Genomic DNA, 12,198 nt, shown 5'->3' on the forward strand with positions numbered 1-12,198 from the left:
TTCACGTTGAACGACCCTATTCAACGTGCGTGCGTCAATCACAATACGCACACTACCTTCCCGTTTTGCTACAATGGCCAAACCGTTATTGTATGGACTCGTACTTCTTTCAGTCACTCCCCATTCGATCATCTTATCTATCTCCCGTTGCACTGCTTCCTTTTTGGACAGCGGTATAGCATACGGTCTCACGAAGAATGTTTCGTGCGGAATTACATGCAACTTGCATTTATATCCTTCCACAAGTCCCGGTTTGTCTGAAAACACACTCTTATTCCTCATTATCACTTCATACAGGCCTCGTCTTTGTTCGTGTGTTACGTTTGACACACCGTCTACAATACTTTCTAATTCACTTTCTACACTATTGTCAATGCCGAGATTCCTCACATTACAGTAGTTCAAATTCATACCTACATCAATACCATCCGGCCAGTTAACAATGTATATAGGCTGGTATTGCCTATGCACACCGTCTCCTGTCTCGTCAAAACTAACTACTATTGCTTTATCTTGTGACGTACATGTCAAAGTTTTGCTTCCGCAATTAATCACTGCACGGTACTTTAATAGCCAATCTAACCCGATAATTACTTCCGTAGTTAAGACTGGCACGACGACAAACTCTTGTTCAAATCGTGCCCCACATATCCCGAAGTTGACAAAAATCTGTTTTGTGACCGGTTTACTGGCCTTCCCAGTAGCACCGATAATTTTCACTCCTGTTACTGGCATAACTACGATGCCAGGTCTGTCTTTCAGTAACTCAAATATTTTCCCAGATACAGCACTCAATTCTGCACCGGTGTCAATCAACACGTTTAGTTGTAGGTCGTGCATATTAACAGACACTACTATCTGTCTACACTTGTCCTCGACTGTTTCTTTATTTTCCCACAGTATATCCTCGTCTATATCCAGGTCATTCCAGAAAAAACCATCCGGATTTGATCCTAAAACCGGCTTATCTGGTGGCTTTTTCAGCCTCTGTTCACATACAGTTTTAATTTCAACGCGTTTGTCCTGAGGAATAGTCTGTAGCTTCGCCTCCAATACCGAAACCTTTTCCTGTAACTCGTCAACTAGTGAGAGTTGCTTTGCTATCAATTCATTAATTGTCACCTTCGTTGATTCCTCTTTGGTCAGATTGATCTCATCTGCCAATCTACCTGGAGGAATGTGCCCAGTAGTATCTGCAATTACTTCCTCTAGATCTGCGCAACCCACACTGCTATCGTATGACCGTATAATGTCAGCTCTAACCACATACACGCTGTAATCTGCGTATTTTTCTACCAATCGTGTCCGGCTATCACTAAAATTTTTGCAATCTTTCTCCTTAATGCTCTCGTAATGTTTAAACTGGAGGTTTGCGTCGGATGGGTCGGCTACTTCTACCACTATAACTTTCGGTAAAGTCTGCCGGTTAGGGCCAGAACTTTCCGTTACTACTTCAACATCCAACTCCTGCGGGACGAAACACGACGAATCTTGCTCGTGCTCCCCATTAACGTCAACTATTTCTAGTAAAGTCTGCCGGTTAGGGCCAGAACTTTCTATCACTTCACAAATACTATCTTCCTGTGGGACGAGACGAGGCAAATCCTGCCCGCGCTCCCCATAAACACTTCTCCCGTACAGGTCCCTATAATCTCTTAGTTCGTCGTATAAGAGACCGAACTGCCTTAACCAGACCTCATCCCTCTCTGCATCCCCTCGCTCAATGACGAACGTGTTATCCGACATCTGATCTTCTCTCAACAATTGCGAATCATTCTTAAACTCAATCTTCATTTCCGCTGTGGGTGTTACAGCTGCCACTTTATAATCGTTTTCCGGAACAATACTTCAATTGTTCTCACTGACAGTGAATGTATTTTCTACCGCCGTGTGTACAGTTGATCTACTACTTGTGGGCGCACTCCTTTCTCCTAACACTGGCACACTCTCCCGCCGTTGACTATTCCATACGGAATATTCATAACGACGACACCTGGGTGTTCTCCTGTTACTGGGCCTCCAAAATTTCTCCATGCCCGGTGGGCCCCTCACCGGCGCGGCTAATGGTTTCCCTGTCTCGTCCCAGCAGATCTGCTCCCCGGACGCTGCTGAGGCGGCTTATCGCACCCTCTGGCGTTATTACTATCCTGTGAAGCCCGTATCACGTTAGTATGATACTGGTTTCCGTCATTCCTGTTATTATTTGCATTGTACCGATTGTTATTATGGTCCGAACCATTATTGTTATTGCTGCCATGGTTGCGGTATGCATTATTCCCCAGGTTATCGTTGTTGTGGTTGCTATGGTACCCGTTGTTGTTACCACGGCCTCTAGCACTATCGCGATTATTGCACCAATTGTCCTCGTCCTCAACTCTTTCCAGGAAATCATTGATTGTCCTTTAATTGCTTCCTATGTAGCGTTTTGTATCATCTGGAAGCTTCTTATAGAGTTCCCAGACTATTTCGGATTCCGTGCGGCGATCACGCAAATATTCCATCTTGCGGATCCAGCCCTCACAAAACTCCTTCATCGAGCCACGCGAATTCGCATCGAAAGGCCTCGATACGACAAATTCGCGCCAGACACTTTGCTATTTTTGCCCTGACCAGTATTCAGCCAGAAACAAATTTTTAAACTCGTCAAAAGTCAGGTTGGTAATGTTGAGGTTTAAGCCCCAACGCTTGGCATCACCAGCCAACACATCAATAACCGCATTAATTTTTCTCTCATTAGTCCATGATCTGGGTAAAACTCTTTCACAATTTTTAATGAAATCCGTCGGGTGTATACCGCCTTTTTTCAAGGGGTCGAACCGCTCCTCTTTCGTCAACAATCCGAACTATGTGCACAGATTGGCACGTAGTTCTGTTTTTCGTCAAGTTTCTTTTCTAATTCCGACACTCTCGTAATTACTTGGTAAGTGGTTGTCGCAAGCGTTTCCACTTCCCTCTTTTTCTCTTTGCAGGTATTAGCCTGCTTCGTCACTTTGGTATCTACTTCGGATACTAAAGCCTTTAAAGTTTCCACCTTCTTTTGATCCTCTTTTTGCACTAACTGAATTTGTTCCGTCACCTTATCTCGATGTTCGGAGCAACTGCTTCTCCTACACTTTTCTCGATTCTGCTAATTTCGGAATAAAAACGAGTATTTATGCTCGCAATTTCCGCCTGAACGCCTATCATTTCCTGTTTAAGATTACCGATTTCGGTATTAATCACAACAATATCTTGTTTGATTTTATCGACTTTTGTGTTAACAACTCCAACATTGTTGTTAACAACATTAATAGCTTTGTTCTGATTGTCTAGCTTCCGTTCAATTTTTTCAGACCGACTCGTGATTTCGTTAATCAAAACATTCAATAAATCACTTAAATTCCCGGAAACTACCGGTTTTACTTCCGTAGCGGCTTCCTCTTTAATTGTCCCCCCGTATTCGTCATCAAGGGATTCACATTTGATTTTCACTTCCGATTCCGAAACATTTTCTTAAGTTTGGAATTCCATTTCTGCTCTTTGTTGTGTTTCGGCGGCCGCGTCTTTCATGCTAGCCGCCTGCAACTGAACAATGGGTTCCGCGGTGCGCGTTTCAGACTGTTCGACCGATTGTTCCGTATCCAAGTCTACCAAATTTTGGTAATTGTTGCCTTCACTCATTTTAATAATTTTCAATATAAATGCCAAATCTCAAATCTAATTAGGATTCCTCACACAAATATTCTCGTTGACGTATCGACCATTTCGTAACCAGTACTTTGTTACGAGATTTGCAGAATGCAAATATCGTGTCCAGAACAACCTCAGATCCGAAGATTGTCCTGTCACCAGGTCGCCACGTGTAACCTCCCCCTCACTTATCGACCTTAATGACAGTGAAAAATTAAACCGCGTGTACCTAATGGAAATTTGGGAAAAGCAATCGTCACCGAAGTTAATCTGTCGGTGAAGAGGGAGGAAAGGGTTACATCTAAATGAAAGGAAAAATTCAAATGAAACTGGTGGAAATTAATTTTGAAAAGGGGTAAAGTTAATAAAGAAAGTAAATGTGCAGTCGCCACGTTAGCAATTAATTGGCGCTAATTAGATATTTGAGATTTCCGGGAAATTACGGTCGCCAGTCCTAAGGACAATTACTATAGTAACAGAAAAAGAAAGGTTATTACACGTATAATTAGCACTAGAAGCGTGGCAACTGAAGGTTGACACGTGTAGTGTGAAAACTGAAAGTTTGTCAGAAGTAATAAATTTCGCTACACTCTGACTTAATTTAGCAAAAGAATTAATAAAACCGGAAAATCGAAAGTTAATTTAGTGACTGAAGTTAATAGTGACCTTTATTTCTGAAGCACTTCGAAATTCAGTAAGATACGGTTAGTCTTGGACTACCTCTACAATCATTTCAAAAGCTACTTGAATCTATGCAATTTATAAATAAGAGATTTAACTTTGAACATGAGTTAAATGATTCTGAACAATTAACAATAGTAAAATTTAGTATGTTCCAAGCTGAGCTGCAGTCACAGGTAAGCTAAAATACGGTAACAAAACTCGCACTCCTAATTTGTGCTTGTGTAATCTAAATATTGTAGCCAGCTATGAATACCTTAACTGAACTTTGAAATTAAAGCAGTGAAATCGAATGATGCTGGCGTTTGAATTTCAACGACACTCGGGTTCATTCCGGAAAAGGAAGGGACCCTGCTTGGTAATGCAATTGGCACAATGAGCAACAAAGGTTCATGCTACGTTGCTGTAATTTTGTGATTTGAACAGTTTGAAAAGCTGAGGTCTGCCATACAGTTCTAAAACTTTACGTGCTACCAGTCTCCCTTGTTGGTTGATTGAAGGTTTGAAGCCGTCGCTCGAGGAGGTGGCGACAGTCACTCATTGTCGGCCGTCGCTGTTGCAGAAGCTGGAAGTTGGTGCGCCTTCTTCTCGACACGGTCACCAGACAAAACGGGCTCTTGATGTGCGCCAGCTAATGCTTCCCGTCCGCGACACCGTGTCAGAAACTATCATAGCAAGTCGAGCGCAATTACATGCTGCCCAACTCCGAAAGCGCGGCAACTCGCGGGAGCGTCACACAACACACCTGCTCCCCTGCACTACCCCAGCCCGACTCCCTCTGCTCTGCCCGCGCTCCACGCGGTAGAGTTAACACTACCAAAGATCCTAAACACTTGGGTTCTCCACACGACCTATCGATGTACTCGTTCGATAACATAGTTTTCCCTAGGCCAGACCCAGCTTATAAATACAAATAATATTCACAAAACAAACCAATTATAAATCGACATAAATGCATAAATATATACAAATAGTAAAACAATTACAATATACAAAGACACAGAAATGTCATATCTTCAGGTAACAAAATAAGGAAAAAAAATTATAGTACAATAGATGGAAACAGGAGGATATGCATTTCCGGCGTTACAACTAGACGATAATACAAATAAAGTGCGAAATTCATATGGTTATCTGATGGCCCTGATTGACAGGGACTGTGGTGCAGCTGCTGTCAACCCTTAGTTGACCACTGTGTGCTTAGTTATCCAAAGCATTCACTGAGGATTATCTTTAGGTTCAGTTCACCGCTGGTAATTTATACCTAAGGGTAGGATCTGCTGTTATCAACAAAGATTTTCTTGTGATACTTCTAAAATTGTGATTGACCTCGACGTACTTAATTTAATTAACGGTGCGCCAACCATTATGTCTCTGCTTCTTGTGCGTCATCTCCGTCCTCTTGGACAGATATACAGGGTGGGTCAGTAACTATTGCCACCAAGAATAGCTCCGAAAGCATGATAGGAGTCGAAGAGCTTGTGGCACAAATGTTGCATGGGACAACGGGGCTCATAATATGAAGTTGGTTTTCTGTTGCTAGGTAGGGCATACGAAGATCAACTTCGTTTTTTAAATGGGATGCTACAGTTCGGGACTTATTTTCTGATAGCGGCTATCGAGACGAATTCAGTGATTTGTAACAACACGGTCTTCGATGGCCAACGAGGGTCACAAAGGTGGCAGGAACATCCATTTAAAGAAGGTGTCCGAAGTGATGACCACTTCGGCACATGCTCTGACAATTCTCTCTCGCATATCAACAGGTATAGTTGGAACGTCTTTATCAATAATGTTTTTACGAATCGCCTCAAGAAAAAATTCAGGGGCGTCAAGTCTGGCGAAAGAGCCGACCACGAGACATATCCTCCGCGTCCAGTCCAACGATTTGGGAATGCCTCTGCATCTCATTTCTAGCCATCAGCGAAAAATGTGCCGGTCACCCCATCGTGTTGATACCACATCCCGTTCCTTGTTCCTAAAGGTATTTCTTCCAATAACAGGAAAGTGGTGTACTTCCTACGGTTAAGATTTCCTTCTACCAAATAGAGGCCTATAATTCGGTCCTCAAGAATCCCACACCATACATTCACCGACCACGGTTTTTGGTGTGCAACATGCAACAGCCAACATGGATTTTGAGTTGCCCAGTAATGCATGTTATGCAAATTAACATTTCCATTGGTCGTGAATGTAGCCTCGTCAGTAAATAAAATCAAATTAATGAATGTGTCATCCTTCTGAATCTGAAGTTGAGCCCATCGGCAGAATTCAATGCGACGCATGCAATCCGTACCAGGTAATTCTTAGTGGAGACTGATATGGTAAGGATGATATTAATGGCGATGCAGAACACGAACAACACTACTCTTTATCACGCCAGATTCCCTTGCGATCTGACGTGAACTAACACAAGGATCTCGAACCTCAGTAGCAAGAGTGCCAATTTCCGTTTCCTCGTTAGTAACTTTCCGTTGACGGATATGTTCCCGATGCGTTAAAGATCCAGTTGTTCTCAATTCATCATACACATATTTAAATGTACCACGTGTAGGGTGAGCACGTCGAGGATATCTTGTAGCGTATAACTACCTGGCTCTCACTGAATTTCGTTGGCATTCGCCGTAAATGAGAAGCATATTGACTTGTTCCTCGTAGGAATACATCAGTCACATTCGCTTGATTCGACGATACTAGTCTTACCGTTGCTATTAGTCCCGTATTACGAAACCATCGAATGGTGTTTACATGTCAATGACACGTTAGATGGACACGCCATATTCGGCAAATATTTACTTTTTGAGCGGTATACGAGAGAAAATCGACAGAGCATGTGCTTCGATAAGTGCTGAAGCGATAAGGAATACTACTCAATCCGAAGATTTCAGCACTGCAATGATACCAATGGTCATCACTTCGAACACCTTCTATAAATGAACGTTCATGCCACCTTCTTGACCTTCGTTGACCTTCAAATACCTTACTGTTAGACATCGCTGGATTCGCCTCGATAGCCGCTATCAGAAAATAAGTACCAAACTACAGCATTCTATTAAAAAAAAAGTAGACCTTTATATCTCTGAAGCGATACCACCTAGCAACAGAAACAAACGCCATATTATGATCCTCATTGTCCTATGCTACATTTGTCCCACAAACGTTTCAGCTACTATCATACTTTCGGAGCTATTCTAGGTGGCAATAGTTAGTGAGTCGCTCTGTATAATACAGGGCTCATCAAATTATGTCCTGCAACAGAGCAACAAATAATGAAGACCATGAACGCAGTGATGAGTACCTCTTACATAAATACTGCCTGCCAAACAACATTTTCTTCTATTTCGATAACCTCCGCTCGCGTAACTCGACAAAAGCAAGTGCGACCCAGCCATTGTAGACGAAGCGTTTGTCGCGCGACAAGGTCCAATCACATGCAGTTTCGACGTGTTACTGCTTTATTCTGTCCTCGGTCAAATAAAGATGTAGGAAGGCATGTGGTAACGAGTCCTTCGGATTGCTTATAACTACATTAACACATGGCTGCAGAAACAGTGTCAACAAAAAGGAGACTACATGGTTCAAATGACTCTAAGCACTGTGGGACTTAACAGCTGAGGTCATCAGTCCCCTAAACTTAGAACTAATTAAACCTAACTAACCTAAGGACATCATACACATCCATGCCCGAAGCATGATTCGAACCTGCGACCGTAGCAGCTACGTGGTTCTGGACTGGAGCGCCTAGAGCCGCTCGGCCACCGTGGCCAGCGAAAAAGAGACAGAACGAACTTACGTCATCTAACACTTTAAAATACAGTGGTGCCTAAACTGGGGAATACAGATTGCTAATAATTGGCGGGTTGCAGCTTAAGATTTTTTTTTTTTTTTTGTTTCGAGACAGGAAAAAGATTTAAAGCAACGTGATTTAAGCGTTACGTAGACGACATACAGAAACATCGCAAGAAACATCAATTTCTACGATTTTGTGAACAGTACACAAAAATTTAAAATCTGTGGAAACTTTCGCAGAGTTAAACTTTAATGATGGGCTCTACGGTGTTTTTAATAACTGCCAGAGCGTGAAATGCAGAACGCAGTAGTGACACAGGACCTTAAAATGTTAACGAACACTTCAGACACAAAATGAAAACTGGTTTCTTTAAATATAATGGGTGAAGTAGTAGATTACAACGTAAGTACTGGTTGACGAGAACGTAAGTGAAGTACTACAATATTGCTTTATTGTACAAAATTAAAGTCATCGTCTAGTAGTCGTCATTTATCCAGCGCCTTCAATAGACATTATTTTGTAAGGAACTGTTCGACATTCTTCACTATTTGGAAACATTTTCATTCTCTGCACTATTTGCTTTATCATCCAGACTTAGATGCAATGGAAATTGAATTCCTCAAACAAAAGTATATTCTTGCACTTTTTATTAGGAAAATGTTGGATCATAATTGGGCGATAGATGCTGTAACAGAATACTGCAGTATATACGATAAATTGTAATTGTAATTGTGTGTGGCTGACACACATTTTCACTCTCAGATAATAATTATAGGGATCTAAAGCGTCCTCAATACATCTGTGTCGCATACAGTTGCCGAAACGTAGTTGTTGCTAGCTGCGTTAATGAATGTCAGCAGCACACAAAGATATTTGAAATTAAAGGAATTTTAAAGACAAAATTGCTTTTAAATCATAAGTAAAAAGTTAAAAGGCTTAATGAATTAATCATCTAATGAAGTTCTTAGAAGCAAATTGCACTTGATCATAATTATTCTTACAGAAACAAGGAAGTCGAATAAATGTCAAAATGTTCACTCATATACGTCATTGCGAATAAATGTAATGAAGTAAGACGTATCAGATTGCAAGTGGTTATGTGTTACGCTAATAGCAACACCTCGAAAAAGAGTTAAATAATAGACAACCTGTGAATCCTTATAGCACTCTCGATGAAAAAATCATGAATGTATGAACACATTGTCAGACCTGCCTACTATTTGATAGTCGCAAGACTCGGGAAATATGTCGCAATTAACTAATCACAATCGCTGTAAGATTACGAAAGAAAATAATAATTACACAAAGCTCTTGTACTGTCTGTGAGAGAACAGTGTTATAAGAAATGCTATGGATAAAAAAGATAGCAGAGTAAAGCAACAAACCAATAATAATGTGACGTATATACTGAAACTTCCCCTTTGAACAATTACAAATGACTGTGCTTAAACTGACACACAATATTTTGTTAGCGCAACGCAATCTGACTTTCAAAATTCCCTACAAAAGAATGGCCCTGACTAACATTAAACTATACCTTTCACAAATCACTTACCTCACAAAAATCTTCGCTGCTCAAGCTACTGCAATACAGCGAGCGCCACTACTGCCAGCTAAATAAAAGATTCAAACTATGGAAGGCACTAACTACTGATAGGGATAGTTAGCAAATGAAAGATATTAATAGAGAACAAACAATGTATTTACCTTGATATCATCATATATAAATATAGCAGTTCATGACAAATTTCAAAACTCCGCCATCTCTCTCTCCACATCCACCACTGCTGGCGGCTCACCTCCAACTGCGCAACGCTACGCGCTGTTCACAGCCAGCTGCCTAACACTACAATGGCGAGTATTACAACAATGCAAAGCAGCCACAGACTGCACACAGCACAGCCAGTGATTTTCATACAGAGGTGGCGTTACCAATAAAAAAACCTAAACAGCCTACTTACAATACTACACTGTAATCAGATTCTGAGGTAAGTAAGGTAAACTTTTATTTAATGATTTTAGCTTTTGAGAAAGTACTCTAAAGATGTAGGATACTAAAAAGAAGTGAAATCTTGAATTGAATAAATCTTACTGTAGACTAAGAAACATTAAAGGTTCCCATAATTTCCCAACAGAATTTAACATCATTGACTATCAGAGGAAACGTGGCACACGTCTTGTAGCATATCCATTAATAGTCTAGGTCTGCATTTTGTTTATACTCTTGTGTAGTACATTGATCCACATGACATATCCCAGAGAATACTACGAATGAAATAGGAGTTGTTTCTTTAATACACTCAGATATTAATTGATCAGTACATAGAATGGACATGACCAAATTTTAACGTCTGTGAGATGAAATAGTGAAGGCAGCAGAGGATTCAATAGATAAACAGTCAAAATCCAGTAGAAATTGCTAAGAAGGAGTGGCTAGAAGCCTAACGTAAGTCTGAAGAAGCCTGTAGAACTAGGGGAAAGAGAGATAGCTCCTACAGGACAATTAATGATGCCTTTGGAGAAAACAGAAGGGCAGCTATATAAATTTTATGAGCTCAGATTGAAAACTGCTACTAAGTGCTAAGCAACGAAGGGAAAGTTGAACGGAATGCTTAGAAGTCCGATACAAGGACAAAGCACTAGAAGGCAAAGTTATAGAAAGGGGAGAGGAAGCAGATGAAATGAAAAAAAAAGATGGGAGATACGATACTGGAGAAAAATTTACGGACACTGAAAGACCTAATCTAAAACAAGAGTCATGGTGGCGACGACATACTCTCATAACTGCACATATTGTTGGTAGAAACAAACAATAAAACTATCCCACTTGGTGTGAAAGGTATGTTATACAGAAGAAATACAATCATACTTCAAGAATAACGTAATAATTTCAATTCCAATGAGACCAGATGCTGACAGATGCGAATATTACCAAACTATCAATTTAATAAGCCGTTGTAGCGAAATAGTAACACGAATTATTAAGAGAAGAATGGAAAAACTTATAGAAGCCGACCCCGTGGAAGATTAGTTTGGGTCCCGGAGACATGCTGGAACACGCGAAACAATATTTGCAATTCCATTTACCTTAGAGGGCAGGTTAAGGAAAGGCAAACCTTCGAAGGCTATAAGTTGGGTGGAACACAATCTTTGAATACAGACAGCGGAAGGGTATAGGCAACTTCTACAGAAACCAAGCGGTAGTTATAAGGGTCAGAGGCCATGAAAGGGAAGCAGTGATTGAAGAGGGATTGAGACAGGATTGTAACCTATCCCACGTGTTACTCAATCTGTACACTGAGAAAGCAGTAAATGAAGCCAAAGAAAAATCTAGAGAAGTGCTAAAAGTTCAGGGAGAGGAAATAAAAACTTTAAGGTTTACTGATGACATTGTAATTCTGTCAGGGACGCAGAGGTCTTTGAACTACATTTGAATGGAATAGACATTGTCTTGAAAGGAGATTTGAGGTGAACATCTACAAAAGCAAAACAAGGATAATGGTATGTAGCTGAATTAAATTAGTTGATGTGGGAGTTTGATCAGGAAGCGATACAGCAAAAGTAATAGATGAGTGTTGTTGTTTGGGCAGTAAAATAACGGTTAGGGCCGAAGTAGAAAAGATATAAAATGTAGATTACCAATGGCAAAGAAAGCGTTTCTAAAGAAGAGAAATTTGTTAACAGTGAATCTAAACTTAAGTTCGAAATATTTATCTGAAGGCATTTGTCTGGAATCTAGTCTTGAACGTAAGTCAAATGTGGACCAGAAGCAATTCAGACAAGAAGTGAATAGTGGATTTTGAAATGTGGTGCTAAAGAAGATTTTTGAAGACTGTATGAGCAGAACGCTTAACTAATGAAGGGTATGTAACAGAATTGGAAAGAAAAGATATTCGTGGCATGGTCTTCAGTTAAAGAATGGATTGTTCTGAGGCATAAAGGAATTGTCAATTGCATTAGAAGTGTATGTGTGTATGAGGGGGGGGGGGGGCGGAGGGCGAAGTGTGTGGAGATGGGGGGGTGAAAGAGAGCGCTAAACTTTGTAGGGGGAACCAAGA

Source organism: Schistocerca americana, chromosome 4 (assembly GCF_021461395.2).
Source record: "Schistocerca americana isolate TAMUIC-IGC-003095 chromosome 4, iqSchAmer2.1, whole genome shotgun sequence".
NCBI lineage: Eukaryota > Metazoa > Arthropoda > Insecta > Orthoptera > Acrididae > Schistocerca > Schistocerca americana.